Source organism: Musca domestica, unplaced genomic scaffold (assembly GCF_030504385.1).
Source record: "Musca domestica strain aabys unplaced genomic scaffold, Musca_domestica.polishedcontigs.V.1.1 36, whole genome shotgun sequence".
NCBI classification, from domain to species: Eukaryota; Metazoa; Arthropoda; class Insecta; order Diptera; family Muscidae; genus Musca; species Musca domestica.
Window position 1 is genome coordinate 551,123 of NW_026712318.1, and position 13,754 is coordinate 564,876.

Genomic DNA, 13,754 nt, shown 5'->3' on the forward strand with positions numbered 1-13,754 from the left:
CGAAGATGGAATGTATCGGTCTACTCCATCCCAAACAAAGGTTCAAAGATCCGTTATAAAGATGGTAGAAATCGGACCATTTCTTTTGCTACCTTTCCCACATAGGGTTCAAGATTCTGAAAAACAAAATGCTCAAAGAAAGCGATATAAGCATCCAACTCTCCTCAAATTCCACACATACAAACATTTTTGCTAATGCAGATCTGATGTGAAGATGATATATATCTGCGAACCCCTTCTGGTACCTTACCCATTTTCAATATTTTTATCTGTCATAACTTTGGAAACAAGTCAGCGATCCTTTACGACTTGCTATATCTGAATATTTCTCTCAACCAGAAACCTGAGGTAAATATGGAATTTACCAACCAGTTGCCAAGTTACCCCATATTTATATCGTATTTATTTAGATCCGATACGAAATAGACAATATTGGAGCATTCCCTCAGAGCCCACTCCATAGAGGGTCAACAGTTTGAATTATAACACAAGTCAAAATATATTAAGTAATCGAACATAGGCTGATGGTATTATCTGTCGGCAAAATAAATTTATAAATTTCTAGAATTGAAGATGATGGGTATTATCGTTGGTCTTTTATACAATTCCCAATCCAAAAATAGGTGCGGAATTTGGCCATCTCGTTCTCTGTCCTTTAAATTGTTTCACATATATTGTTGTCTAGTGTTAACGAATTTAAGAAAAAAATACCAAAAAAGGATATCAAACAATAAGGAAATTATATTTTTTAATATTTTTTATTTAATTAATTAATAAATATAAACGCATATTATGTTTCTGTTTCTTCCCTTTACTGTTTACCATCATCATCATCATTACTTATTGTTCTCTTAAATCTCATAACCATCCCTTTTGTGTTTCATTATTTTCCACTCTCCTCTCTTAGTTTCAGTTGTACTATCAACATCAATAGATAATTTATCCTTAGTCCTTAGTGGGATAAATCAAGTTTCCAAACAAAAACTAATTTGCGTTTATATTGCCATTTATTTATTTAATTTTTATTTTGTTTAATGCAAAAATATTCCCCCATAAGAGATGACAACCAAAAATGTGATAGATATTTTTCTTGTTGTTGATTCAAAGACAAAAGGCTATATGTTATTTTTTGTATGAATGAAAATATAATTGGATAAGAAAATTGAAAATGAAAAACAAAAATTGAATTGGAAATTTGTATTTTAAGAAAAGCGAAAGCCAGACACACACACATTCAAATATTTGAAGTATGAAACTTGAAACACTTAAGAAAAAAATGTATAGCAGAAGTATGAATAAGTGATAAAGAAAATAAAAAAAACATTATGAAAAAAAAATAGTTTTTTTTTTTGAAAAAAATCATCTCATTCCAAAAAAAATACATATTGGGATTTTTTGCAATTGTTTTATTGAAAGTTCCAAAAGAGGTAAGTACTAAATTATTTCCCTGAAGTTAGCCCATATTTTCATTTGAACGCCACTACAATTTAGCCATTTATGGCCAGTCTCCGAAACACTTTATAGCAAACTTTATAGCAAATTCCAAATTTTAATAGGGATATAGATGTTATATGGGTATATTTGTCTTGACCCTACATTTTATACCCTCCACCATTCAAGTATGGAGGGTACATTAAGTTCGTCATTCCGTTTGTAACTCATCGAAATAATCATTTCAGACCCAACAAAGTATACATATTCTTGGTCAGCGTAAAATTCTAAGACGATTTAGCCTTGTCCGTCCGTCCGTCCGTCTGTTCGTCTGTTGTAATGTAGCGTGAGTCAAAGCGAATTAAGATAGGAAGCTAAAATTTTACACAGATCTGTCTTTTGTCTGCAGACAGGTCAAGTTCGAAGATGGCCTATATCGGTCCACGATATCGTTTAGCCCCCATATAACGGTACCCCCCGATATTCGGTATTTTGATCATTTTAGCCACATTTTCCAATGATATTGTTTGAAAATCCACACAAGAAGTCCCTTGTGAGTACTTTTCCGCTGAAAGAGATATGTCCATATAGGTCACCAAAATCGTATATCCCCCAAAAAAAAAAAATATGAAAATTTTCTAATTCGGTCCAAATGGTATAGGTATTTAAAGTTCGGCTCGGCGAACTTACTGCTTTTTACTTTCCCATAAAAAATGTATTTTTACCAGAGAAGAAGTAGATGTGGTAAATTTTGAAAAGCTTTGATGATGTCCTCTTTTTAGAGTAAGGTCCAAAGTAGATTATACATTATATTATTATTTTTATATTTATATTATTATTTTATATATTTTGAAAATATTACTTAAGGCTAAAATAGAAGACCCGTGAATCGGCGCTTTAAAAGTTTACAGCGCAAAGTAGCCTAAAAAGGGGGCAAATTTTTGCGGATTAACATCCCCCGGAATCTTTGCATTTTAGGTATATAGTGCCTTAAGCAACTACTGATAATAATACGAGGAATATTTTGGTCGAAAAGTGTAACCTTCAAGCGAGGCGCCAAAGGAGTCTTTTTTTTTGGTCCATTTTTCAAAATATGATTAACACTCCCTTTAAACCGAAACGCAGCAATTCAAAATATTCTCCAAAATTATTTATCATAAAATTCCACTATAGGTCCCAGAAAACATCAAATCTCAACTAAACGCCAGGAATTTATAAATATTGAAGACACATTAGGTAAAGGCCATACTTGAAGTGAATTTATGAATGACGTAAATACAAAAATATTCTCCCCTAAATTTCACTACAAGTCACCACAAGAATGAGATCTATATTTCAATTATATAACATGAAAAATTAACATCAATGTTGTGAAAACAACGCAAAAAATATGAGCTCCTCAGCCAACCAACAACCCAAACATGCCACATCGAAATTACGGTTATAGACCTAGATATATTGGTAGAAACCTGTTTCAGGAGTCAATATGGGGGTGTCCGTTCGTATGTATGTCTGCCTGGCTGGTGCGCTCGATAACTCTTGAAGGGAATTTCCGATTTGGTTTGAACTTGGTACATCATAACGTAAATATCCAATTTAGATCGAGTTCGGAGAAAAGCAATATCTTCTGGTACTCCCCACAAAACGTCGAAATTTTCAAAAAAGTATTTTACTGACCATAAAGAAAAAGGATAGTCCGATTTTGCCCCGAAATTGCAAATTCTAATATTTGCATCAGTGATAGGTCATTTGCGAAAATGGACAACATCAATCCACTTCATCATCCCTTCCCCAAAAGGGTCAAATTTTGAACAATTATAACTCTTCTATAACTCTTTTCTAAAAAGAGTTATAATTGGTCACACCATGGTCTGGTGTGAAGAAGATGGAATATATCGGTCCATTCCTTTTGGAACCTTCCCCACAAATGGTCAAAATTTCAATACCAATGCGAAATTAATATCCGATTCCATCCAAATATGGCAGATCTGCATATTTCTATCAACACAGGATCTGTTATAAAGTTGGTAGAGATCGGACCATTCCCTCTGGTACCTCCTCCAAAGGGTAAAGGTTTTAAATAACCAAAGCGATTATAACATCCAAAATAAGCATCCGATTCTCTTTGTATTACATACATCACAAAATGTTACCAACCCAATGTTTGGTGTGAAGATGGAATACATCGGCGCACTCCTTCTGGTACCACCCCACAGAGTTCAAGGTTTTGAAAAAAAAAACGCTCATAAACGAGAAATAAGAATTCAACTCTCTTTAAATTTCACATATCCCATCATTTCTACTGGGATATGTCGGTCCACTCTTTCTGGTATCTCCCCCACAAAGCGTCAAAATTTTTAATATCCATGAAGCTCATAAAACGCGAAATTAACATTCGATTCCACTCAGACTTGCCACATCTCAATATTTCATCAACAAAAGAACTGTTATAAAAATGGTAGAAGTCGGACCATTCCTTCTGGTACCTATCCTACAAAGGCCGAAGTAATGTAATAATGATGTAACCAATATAGTCCAAACCTGGCATTTAAATGTGAATAAATCTTTTGTGTCTCGTACCATCGCTCGTTACAGTAATACTAATAGCGTAGCCCGACGTCAAGGAAGGTGGAAGGAAGAAAACAGCAGAAATGGTTCGAAAATAAAGAAGCGACTTGATCGAAACCCCGTTCCATTGGCCGAAAAATGGCTTGTGAGCTGAACATATCGCAATATTCCATTCGGCAAATATTTAAAAATGAGCTCAGGGTAAAGCGATTGAAAATTCTGGAGGGTGTATTAAAGACTTGGGCATTTTGGCCGCAGACCTTGGACATTTCAACAGGACTCAGCACCATCGCACTCAGCAAGCGCCACCAAGAATGGTTACAAAATGGCCCTTCGCTTCATTTCCAGCGCACAATGGCCACTAAAATCTCCGGATACCAATCCGTTGGGCTATTGCACCTCCACCTCAGCAAGCGCTTCGCCGGAAATGGGCCAAAATACCGCAGAGCAATTGGCAGCATCAGTGAGATTTGAAGGCGTTTGAGTGGACAAATGACTTCATTGGCCGTTTGAAGGCCATGATTCGTGTCAAGGTGACCAATTCGAACAAATCTAAACTTATTCTAAAAATTATGCTGTTTCCGACATTTTTTAGCTTTCATTCAATAAAATTTAAAAAAAATGTAAAAGTTATGGCGTTTGACTTTGTTGCAATTTTTTATCTCACCCTGTATATACTTTGTGGGGTCTAAAATGTATATTTCTTCATACTATGGTGGAGGGAATAATAATTTTGTAGAATATTTTGACTTGCTTCGAACCCGTTTAAGAAGTGTCCTTAACCATTTTTTTAAGAAAGGACCAATAAGAAAAATTACCAAGAACAAATTTTAAAATTTCAGAAATTGAGGAAAAGGGAGGAACTTGAACCCTCTTTGTTTTTTATATTTAGCATTTCTTTAAAAAAAATTTGAAATGTACATATTTCTGGGTACGTCGCTGATGATGCATATCGTTTAATATGTGTCTTCCCAGTGTTGATTTTGTTTCAAAGCAGCGTTTAATTTCGACTGGAATAAATAAATAATGCCATGTCTATAGTCGACAAGTTATACACTCATGCTACTGCACTAAATACGTTGGCACCTCTTCTATTAAAGAAAATATATTCAAATGGGGGAAGAGGAACCCGTTTTTCAACTGTAGGTATATAACCAAATCAAGCTTAGCTTTTATTGCATTTTTTATTCATTTGTTTAGTTAATTTATAAAAGATCAGCCAGTGCAGTTTCGGTGGCAGTCCAGAAAACATTAAAATCAAATCGAATTCAATTTAATAATATCGTTATTTCGAAAAAATATAATTTCAAAATGGAAATTTCCATGAAATTGTGTTTTATTGTTGTCTTTACTTGGATTTCGATGACACAAGTAATGGGTGCAAAAATTCTTCCGGAAAAGCGTATGTTTGCTGTGATATTTTTCGTTTCGATTTTAAAAACTATTGGATTTTTTTTTTTTTTTTTTGTATTATAGCATCATTCTAACCATTTGCAAACGCTCCGATCCGGAATTTGGTACATGTTTTGCTAAAAATTTGCAAGCGGCATTTTTTGAATGGAAATCAGGTGAGATATAAATTTAAATAAAAAAATTCCGCAATCGTACAGTAATTGAATAAAAACAAAAGGCTAAAAAAATATTCCATATAAAACAAGTAAAAAAACTGTAAGTTCAGCCGGGCCGAACTTTGAATACCATCCACCATTTGGAACGAATTTGGCAATTCTCAAAAACAAAAAAATCCATTAAAAAGTTCTGTTAAAATCTTAAAAATACCGGATGTAGCTGTTATATTGGGGTCTATACGACGACATGGACCTGCATAGGTAACTTTCGTCATAAGCCATTACTATTCAAATATAAATTAAAAATATAAATATGAAATGTAAATAATAATAAAATAATCGAAATACGAATATCGTCATATCGTATGATATATAGGCTATACGAAGACGTGGACCTGCAAAGACAATCCACTGTCATAGGCTGTAGCATCCATTACGAACTTCAAATACCAAATTTGAAACAATTCCGGTGAATAATGTCGCAAAAATCAACAAAGTACTGAATATCCGGAGGTACCTTTATATGGGAGCTATACGAAGACGTGGACCTGCACCGACAATTTTCTGGACCTGCACAGACATTTTCTTTTTTGACTGCAGTATTCATTTCGAACTTCAAATACCAATTTGAAACAATTCTGGTGAATAATGTCGCTAAAACCATCAAAATACCGAATACCGGGAGGTACCGTTATATGGGGGCTAAACCCAAGCGTGAACCTACAAAATTCCTGCAGACATAATACACATTAAAGGAACATTTTATCAACCTACTTCATTTCGTTCGGAAGCTAGAGTGATTTCCACAGATGGACAGACCTATGGACATCGCTAAAAGAATTTTACAAACAGATGACAAAACTTAATATACCTCCATACTCTGGTGGAGGTTATTAAAAGAAACCAAACTTGAAAGAAAACACTACAAAAGATTTCTGACCTGAAAAGTTAAAAAAAGGATACCTCACGGCCCTATGTGTGATCTAATTTTTAAAAATCTTCCCTAAATCTCTTTAAAAAAAAATTACAAATCTCATTAATAGGTGTTCCCGGTCTAAAATCAATCCGTTCCTTGGATCCTCTTCACTTCAAACGTGTCACAATCAAAACCAGGGAGATCAAGGCAATCCCATCTCTATCAACATGGAATTGGAGAAGGCAGCCCCTTGCCGGTTTGGGTGGAACTGCAAGTTGATGACGTGGGGTGAGAATTAATATTGAATTAGTTAGAAAATAATGAATAAATTCTCTCTTTTTCAATAGATCGAATGGCAATACTTTGGATATGAAATTGAAGATAACCAATTCCATCCTTCAAGCTGACCGGTGATTATAAACTGCAGGGAAATATTCTGAGTTTGGCCTTGAACAGTCAAGGAAAAGCTGTTATAAACATTTGGTAAGTGAGCAATGAAACGTTAGGGACCGAGAAAAACGCTGGAAGTTTCCCTTCCATTTCTTACAAAAAAATTAAACAAAGGCTCTGTAATATACAATTTGATATGGTACACCACCATACATTGCGGTAACATGGTTTTGAATCAATAGTTTAAAATTAATAATTAATTTTGAATGGGTGAATTTTTTCAGCTATGAACCCAAACTGTCCTAATTGAACCTACTTCGGTATTAATTTGCTACTGAAATCTTGAAATAATTGAAATTCGATGTATAGCGTTATATAGAAGCATAAGTCTATATTGAAAATTTCCTGCAAAAAGGCTATACACGCTCTGAAACCCTGAAATACGAAGTTATAATTAGTGCGGTTTCCAGCGAACTTTACCTTCGAGTGGTATAGAAACGCATACTCGATTTCTTTAATTTACTCTCAGAAATACTTAAGTATTCTCGAGTAGAACGTGATACTTGCACGAATTCGAGTTAGAACATTTCAGCTGCTTTGAATAGGCGTGCTCAGATTCTGTACTTGATCGAGATATTTTACACAAAACAAACGTTTAGATCCTCAAAATTAGGTTAACTCCATCAAGCTTGGGCGTTATCAAGTTGTAGAACGTTATCGTTCTATATTCAGCAAAAATTTGGTAGGCGAATGTGCCACTTTAACATAGACGGCTACCACAAGGCTACAGAAGGCTATTGACAATTTTTGGATAAAAATTAAAAAAATTCCCCATATGAGAAGATATACGGAAATGAGGATTATTTCGATGAGTTACAAACGGAATAACGTACTTGATTTGCCCTTTATACTATATATGGTGGAGGGTATAATGAGCAACAAAACCTGCACACAAATATATAAGCCGAGGTCATGTTAAACTTCCGAGCGTCACTAGGACAAAAACTCATTACCGTCATAAGTTCGGATTCGCCTCTCCTTCGAATTCTTAGTATCTCACCAGACACTCTTCGCCAAAAGTGATTATCCATCCCCCGACTCTGACCTGCGATTTGTTGCCACATTCTAATTTATACCCTCAGGCTGGTGGCTACATATGATGGTCTTAGGCCATAGATAACTACATATGACGGTCTTAGGCCTTAGGTTTCTTCGACCGAAATCTTTTTTTAAAACATTGTACGACTGTTGCCCACAATAACCCTCGAAGAGAGAATCCGATCTGGTCTAAAATATTACTTCGTTATATTTTTATAATCTAAGATCACGTTCAGCTATGGGCATTATCGCGTTATACTACACAATACTTTCAAATTTTTTGTGAGGGTAAGGTCTTTGCCTTCTGCCATTAGGAATTCAAAGTTCTTTTAAATTAAGCCTTTCTGATCAATTAACCTCACACCCCAACTAAACTTTTCACACCCATACCAAATCGGTTGAAACATATTACGATATTGAATACCTTACATTCTCTCGTATCGCCATATTTTTATCGGGCCAAGGTTAAGTAGGGAAAATGGTCAATATCGGCTCACTCCTTCTAGTACCTCCAGCTTAAAATATCACCCCATACTTCTCTCCACACTAGATCTGGAGCGAAAATGCTCCGTGCCTATACACTCCTTCTGGTACACACCCCCACAAAACTTCAATATACGATTTGGTATAGACTTAATACATGGTAATATGCATCAGACTTAGGTTAGGTCCGGAAATAGACAACATCCCAATTCTGGCATCTTTCCATTTTGAAAAATTATAACTCTCGCAAAATGTGAAATAGCCAATATTCTTCTAACTTAGCACGTGCCAATTTTATTCTATATTAGGGCAATATATATAGCTCTAAGCTCATTGGTGCCTTCTCTACAAGAGTTAAAAATTACCGAAAACAAGTTAAATAATAAAAGTTGTTTTGCCGATAGATGTATACGACCAGCCTTGTGTATGACTATTCCACTATTCACCCTCAGGGGGGAGGTTCCTAAGCAGTTGACCAATATTGTCCAATTCGTATCTGACCTAAGTCTGATATAAATATTACTTATAGCAAATTTTTGGAAAATGTGAAATATGTGTGAGGTACCAGATATATCGGACCCGAACAATTCCACTTCATATAATGCAGAAAAAAACTGCTACTTACAAAATTTAATGGAAATCGAACATATATATCCAATTTTTATACGAAATCATAAATGCCGATAAACTACATATTCATATCAAATTTCTAGCTAAGGGAAATATTGCGATATAGCAAGTTGTATAAAATCGCCGACTTGTCCCACAAGTTATGACAGATAAAAGTATTGAAAATTGTGACCATTTGTGTCAGAGGTACCAAAAGCGGTTGGCAGATATCTATCATCTTCACAAAAGATTTTGCGTTAGCAAAAATGTTTGGATGCGTGAAGACAGTTGGATGCTTATATCGCGTTTTATGAGCATTTGTTTTTTCAAAATTATGAACACTTTGTGGGGGAAGTACCAGAAGGAGCGCGCAGATATATCCACAGCAGATCTTGGGTTAGTAAAAATAATCGCATGTGTGAAATTTGAAGAGAATAGGATGCTTATTTCGGATTTTTTGCTCGTTTTGGTTATTAAAAATTTTGACCCTTTGTGGGGAAGGTGCCAGAAGAAATGGTCCGATCTCTACCATCTTTATAACAGATCTTGTGTTGATGAAAATATTGAGATATACCAAGCACGAAGGGATTTGGATGTGAATTACGCATTTTATGAGTTTCATGAATATTCAAAATGTTGACCTCTTTGTTGGGATGTACCGCAAGGAGTGGACCGATATATTCCATCCTCATACCCGACCCTTGGTTAATAAAAAATATTGTGATGTGCGTAATTTGAAGACAATCGGTCTCTTACCTCACATTTTGTAAGAGTTAAAATGATTCAAAATGTTGACGCTTTGTGGAGGAGCTATTTGATGGAGTGGACTGATACTGCCCATTTTCGCACGTAACGGAGCCCTGAAGGAAATATTAGGATTTTACAAAGTTGGAGCAGAAGGGGATTATCCTTTTCTTTCTGTGCAATAAATTATTTTCTTTGAAAATTTGGAACTTTTATGTGGGTGGTACCAGAAGGAGTGGACCGATATCGCCCATCTCTGAACTCGATCTAAGTTTGACAATAATTTGGCACTAGTCAATAATCTAGGCACGTTTTGACCGTATCAAATTGTATATAGCCTCTGTAGCCATATGGCTGAGGGTATAAAAAGTAGTAAGTTCGACCTTTCCGAACTTTGAACACCCTCAACCATAAGTAACAAATTTGAAATTTTTCAAAAAAATATAATCCGCTAAAATTGTGTTAAAATCTTAAAAATACCAAATATTGAAAGTTGCCGTTATATTGAGGTGACCTGCATAGGAAACTTTTTCATAGACCATTACAATATGATGAATATGTAGCTAAATCATTGAAATACCGAATATTGGGGAGGTACCGATACATGGGGGCTATACGAAGACCTGTACCTACATAGACAATTTTCTGTCATATTTTCTGTAACAATTACAGTGACTAATGCCGCAAAAACCTATCAAAATACCGAATAAAGGAGGTACAGTTATTAAGGGTCTATACCTAAACGTTGACCTATCATCAAAATACCGAATATAGGAACGTACAGTTATATGGGAGCTATACCTAAACGTGGACCTATATAGCCCATTTTCAATACCAAAAGTCCTGCAGACCAAATACACATCTGAGTAACATTCAATTCATTCGAAAGCTAGAGTGATTTCCACAGACGAACGAACGGAGGACGGGCGGTCATCGTTAAATCTTTGTGGGATCTAAAATGTATATTTCGAGCTTTTACAAACGGAATGACAAGCTTTATATACCCTCCATACTATTGTGGAGGGTATAAAAAACTGAAATATTTCCTATTTCTTTAAGCATTTCTTCCTCGATCTTTGTTCAACTTGATGCATGGATACCCCACAAAGTTGTCATATGCCTAGGGTAAATATTTTTCGATATATGTACCAGCTGATACTTCCTAAACTAGATTTACCCATTATATTTACTCATTTGAACATCCACATTTGAATATAGGAAATCTTTATATATAAACATCAATTCCGTATTTGATTTAGCATCTCTGTAAAATATCTTGCTAAAAATTACGTTTCGAATTCTGTGTTGCAAAAACTTGTTTAGACCAATATTATTTATCCACAAATATAAATAAAAATATATGTATATAGATATATATCGCTATTTATGATATTTAAACCCCATAATTTATCTGCTTTAAATGGTGTTCCTCATTTCTTTTATCACTTTTTTTTTGTCTAGATAATGCTGTTCTAATACTAAATGTTCAATTTAAATTGAACGAGCGTAACGGTTACGAATTTGCCGATGTTGACAAATTCCAATTGGATTGGATCGAGAATGGTGGCATTCAATTCCATTTCAATAATCTATTCAATGGCGATAAAGCTTTGGAAGATGGAGCTCTGGCTTTGTTGAATGCAAACTGGAGTACCCTGTTCGATGTTCTGCGACCTTCGCTGAGTCAAACGAATCAAGTTGTTGTAAAGATATTATAACTAAAATATTTGCCTATGTACCGGCGAATTATTTAATGGAGGAATAAAATTTGAATATATCATATAAATGTGTTGTTTATATGATTTTAAATCAACATAACTCGGGCATGGTAATTTGCTATATTGTGTCAAAGGGGAATTATCCTTGCTAACAACTATTGGTAATAAAAATACATGGACAAAGGCCCTATAGGCCATATATATTTTTTTTCAATAATTACAGAAAAAACCGAACATATTATGAAAGTGGAGCTAAAAATAGAAGGTAGAAGTGTATCTACATTTTGAATGCTTACATTCCAAATTGAGCTAAACAGATGGGATATGTTCCCCCTCTTCCACATTTTTTCTCCAAATTTTTGGACTAGGATTATTGGAACAGATTATGAAAGCAGAGCTAAAAATAGAAGATAAAAGTGTATCTGCTTTTTGAAAGTTTACATCCCAAAGTAAGCTAAATAGAAGGGTAAGTTAGCCCACTTCCAAATTTTTGCTAAATTTTCGGACTAAGATTCTTTGGAATCTATGCATTTTAGGTATATAGGGTGTTAATGTCAAAATCGTAGGTGAAGGGAAAACATCCCTAATACTGGCAACTCAGGTTTTCCTGGTTCATTTCCAAAGATTTTCCTTACCTACACCTTGACATTGTCGCTCACTTATTCATACAGGTCATTTCTAAGCCACTCGTCCGACAGCTGTTCAAATTATTGTGTGATAGCTCATTATATTGTTTACAAGCGTACAAAAGAATTTTGGTGAGAATTTTTCAGAAAAAAAAGTTATTCGTGATGGAATTCAAGCGTGATTGTGTGATTTCTTTATAATTGGCTGGAAAAACCACAAGTGGCTATCGTTAGAGCACTCCAGCATTTAAATGTGAATAAATCTTTTGTGTCTCGTAACATTGCTCGTTACCGTGATACTGGAAGCGTAGCCCGACATAAACGAAGTGGACGGAAGCAACATCAGCAGAAATGCTGAAGCGACCGCATCGCAGTGGTCGAAAAATGGCTCGTGAGCTGAATATATCGCAATATTCCATTCGGCAAATATTGAAAAATGAGCTCGGTGTAAAGCCAAAAAATGCAAGAACTTTCACCGCAACAGAAAGGAAATAGATTCAAAAGAGCTAAGGAGTTGCTTTGCTTGGCCGAAAGTGGTGAACTGCCGAATTTGGTTTTCTCCGCCTCCGATGAGAAAACATTCGTTGTCCGGCAGTTCGTAAACAAACAAACGAACAAATGATCGTGTTTACTTGCCAAAGAGGTCAGCTGAAATGTGCACCTCCGGTTGGCCATCAGAACACAAGCGCCGGAAATGGTGATGGTGTGGGCCGCCATAACAGCCGGTGGTTGCTCTCCGCTCGTATTAATCAACCTCAGAATAAATTACGAATATTATTGCGAAAATATGGTGGAGGGTGTATTAAAGCCTTGGGTACGCAAACATTTTGGCCGCAGACCTTGGACATTCTAACAGGACTACCGGCACTATCGCACTCAGCACGCGCCACCCAAGAAGTTACAAAATGAGGTTCCTCATTTCATTTCCAGCGCACAATGGCCACCAAAATCTCCGGATACCAATCCGTTGGACTGGATTGTGTCTGGAGTATTTTGGAAAGCAAGGTTGGCACTAAGAAAAATACCAAAGTGTCGATCACCTCAAGCAAGTGCTTCGCCGGGAATGGGCCAAATACCGCAGAGCAACATTCGGGCAGCGTGTGTCGGTTTCATTGGCCGTTTGAAGGCCATAATTCGTGCCAAAGGTGACCAATTCGAACAAATCTAAACTTATTCTAAAATTTGCTGCTATTTCCGACATTTTTTGCTTTTATTCAATAAAATTAAAAATTATGGTGTTTAACTTTGTTGCAGTTTTATTTATCTCACCCTGTATTTTTTCACAACTTTGATGCAATTTTATTCCTGATATATAATGGAAATAAAGATTAATTTTCTGTGGCGACTAATAGTAAAATTTGGCGTAGAATCTGTCCTCTCTTGAAATTTTCTGTCAAAGACTAATTTTTATATTACTTTCATACATCAACTTGAAAAAAAATAAACCCAAAAAAATTCTCTGAAAAAAGGAGAACATATTTTCGCGTTTTTGACAACATTGGTACAAGTGTTTTCTGGGTATAAAATGAAAATAAATGTTTAATTTCTTTGGTGACTTATAGTAATATTTTATGAAGAATAATTTTGCCTTTGACATCATCCT